Source organism: Hemitrygon akajei, unplaced genomic scaffold (assembly GCF_048418815.1).
Source record: "Hemitrygon akajei unplaced genomic scaffold, sHemAka1.3 Scf000085, whole genome shotgun sequence".
NCBI classification, from domain to species: domain Eukaryota; kingdom Metazoa; phylum Chordata; class Chondrichthyes; order Myliobatiformes; family Dasyatidae; genus Hemitrygon; species Hemitrygon akajei.
This window is the reverse complement of record NW_027331971.1, coordinates 2,360,711-2,363,319: the sequence shown is the minus strand read 5'-3', so window position 1 is coordinate 2,363,319 and position 2,609 is coordinate 2,360,711. Positions and strand designations below refer to the sequence as shown.

The following is a 2,609-nucleotide window of genomic DNA, read 5'->3' as shown; positions in this document are numbered from 1 at the left end:
TCAATCCGATGTTCTTCTGGAATTAATTTGTACGTCCTCTCTGTGATATTTATGGGTCTTCTCACAAGGTAAACAAAAACAAAGAACGCAACTTAGCGTTTAGGCTGGGGTATAATTGAGCATACTGGGCGCCGTGGCTCATTATTCTTCGCTTCAACTCTAAATGAATCAATGTGGACAGCGTAGAATTTCATCGCAATAAAAATTTCATATACAATAAAATGTTAAACTGAATTACAGAGTACATATGGTAGATTTGATCGCAGTGTGGAGGAACAGGGGAGTCGTGCTATGCACTAGGTCGAGCCGGAACACAAGTGGGTAAGGATATGGGCCTCAACATTAAAAATCGGCACGCGGCCCAGAATGCCTGTGCATCTCCAAATCCAGGCGTACCATATGTGGAGCAAAAGTTATTTCAAACGGTTCACAAAATAGCAGGTTGCAGCACAGAATAACAAGATTACTGTTCAAAGTGCATTTATTTTAAAAGTATCTATAAATGAAACAACCTTGAGATGCGTCGCAATTCCAAATCGACAAAAACTGACGAATCTGTGAGAAGCCCCTGATCGGTAAACATCCCGGTATTGGCTTATACACCCCTAAATATATGCACATCCGCAACTAAGTGTGCACCCCTGTATTCGACAACACACCGCTGAATCTGTACACTTTGTCAAATCAGTGTACATCTCTGTATTAGACGATGCACCGCTGAATCCAGACACATCACCAAATCCGTGTGCGTCTCCAAATCTGTTCACGTCACTAAATAAGAGCGCAATTTCAATGATATTTCTGTTGCTTTATCGATAAATGGAACAACTTTCAGATTCGCCACACATCAAATCCGCCGACACACCAAATCTGTAAGAACACTGAGATCCGTGCGCACTTCCAAATCCGTGTGTGCCCTCATGTCTATATACAACTTGAAACCTGTGTACACACTGACTAGAAAAATAGATAATTCCAAAACCTTTTCAAGAAATGACAAAATATGTGTACACCCCCAAATCTGCAAACTGCCCGCAAATCAAATTAGTGTGCACTTGAAATCCGGAGACACTCCCAAATCTGTGTGCGCCCCAAACTTATTGAGAAACAGTCTGAGGAACAGGATATGCAAGTCAATTGTAATATGAGAAACCTGATTTGCAGATGGCACCTGGGTTTCATAGCGTGAGTGGACAGCGAAGTAGTTTATGAAAACTTTCAGCGTCAGTGCAGCAGCTTGAAAAACGGACCGAACATTTTGCAGTTGGAATCTAATGTGACATTCCATCCAGATGGGATCAAGAGCCGCTGCACTTACCCGGACCTACCTGGGTAGATATATACAGTAATTGTTAGGGAATTGAGGAATGAGGGAGAGCAGAGGGATCTGTGAATGCAGTTCCATAATTCCTATGTAAGCTGTTCGCATCGCAAATCAGTTGCCACCCATATATGCCGAAGCAGCCCTAAATCTGCGCAAACCCTTTAAACATTAGAGAACGGCCTCTGTGGAGACTTAATACGCGTTTGCTTTCCAGTGAGAAATGTTGTAGTTATATATCAGCTAACGACGCATTCTTCGAGGCTAACAAAACTATATATATAGACGGTACAAGAGCCTCAGGAATCGCACGGCCACGTTCAAGAACAGTTACTACCCATCAACAATCAGACTACTGATTAAAAGGGCATAATGTACGCTCACGTGCCCATTCATTGAATATTCCGACAACCAATCATTTCACTTTAAAATCTATTCTATATTGAATAGCTGAGCATGCCAGGAGAAGCGCAGCAGACAGGCAGCATCGGTGGAAAAGGGAAAGTGTCATTTCCCCCTCACCTCCGATGCTCCAGAGAAAAAGAACAAGGTTGTCCAAATTTTGGTTAGTGCACAAACCTTCTAATTCAGGTAGCATCTTGGTGATGCTCTTCTGCACACTCTCCGAATCCGCGTCATCCTTTCTCTGGAGGATGGCCTGAACGGAGTGCAGCACAATTCCAGTGCTGTGATGCTGTACGCTCTGATTCCGCACATGCTCAGCAACCTGAGAAAATGCATCACGTCCATATTCATTTAAAATCCCAGGATATCGAGTGTGTTTATATGTATACCCGCTCAACAAAACAGTCCGTCAGACTATTCCGAAATACAGCTGTTTATCTGGCATGTGGAGAGAGTACTGCAGGGGCTGTCAGGGTGGCCGAGTGGTCTACGGCGCCAGACTTAAGGCGAGAAAGCCGCTTCCTAGTAAACGCGAGTGTTCCGGTCTCCACCTGGAGGCGTGGGTTCGAACCCCACTCCTGACAAATACTCTGTATTACATGTGCTGTTTTTATAATGCAATCACTGTAATTTTACTGAGCGACCAAAGCGTGAACTGTTTGGGAGTACGAGAAAGAAGCAATTAAGATAAAGATTTTGATTTAGTCACAACAGAGAACTGAACAACAGTTCACATGACATGGGATTCGGGCTGCGGAGTTTGATGAGAACGAGGCCTCGGTGAAGAGTGTCTGTGTCACCTTCTCAGCCGCGGCTGTTGCTTGGACAGAATGACATCGAGGCCATTCAGACACGTTGTAGGTCTCTATATTGAAACGGCATT

General features: G+C 44.0%; 1 non-coding gene across 1 annotated transcript; it reads left to right on the top strand.

Annotated features, from left to right (window-relative positions):
• Nucleotides 1-2,194: 2,194 nt before the first annotated feature.
• trnal-uaa (transfer RNA leucine (anticodon UAA)) lies at nucleotides 2,195-2,310 on the top strand. Its single transcript has 2 exons — nucleotides 2,195-2,232; nucleotides 2,276-2,310. It is a non-coding gene; the product is annotated as a tRNA-Leu (tRNA).
• Nucleotides 2,311-2,609: the final 299 nt, after the last annotated feature.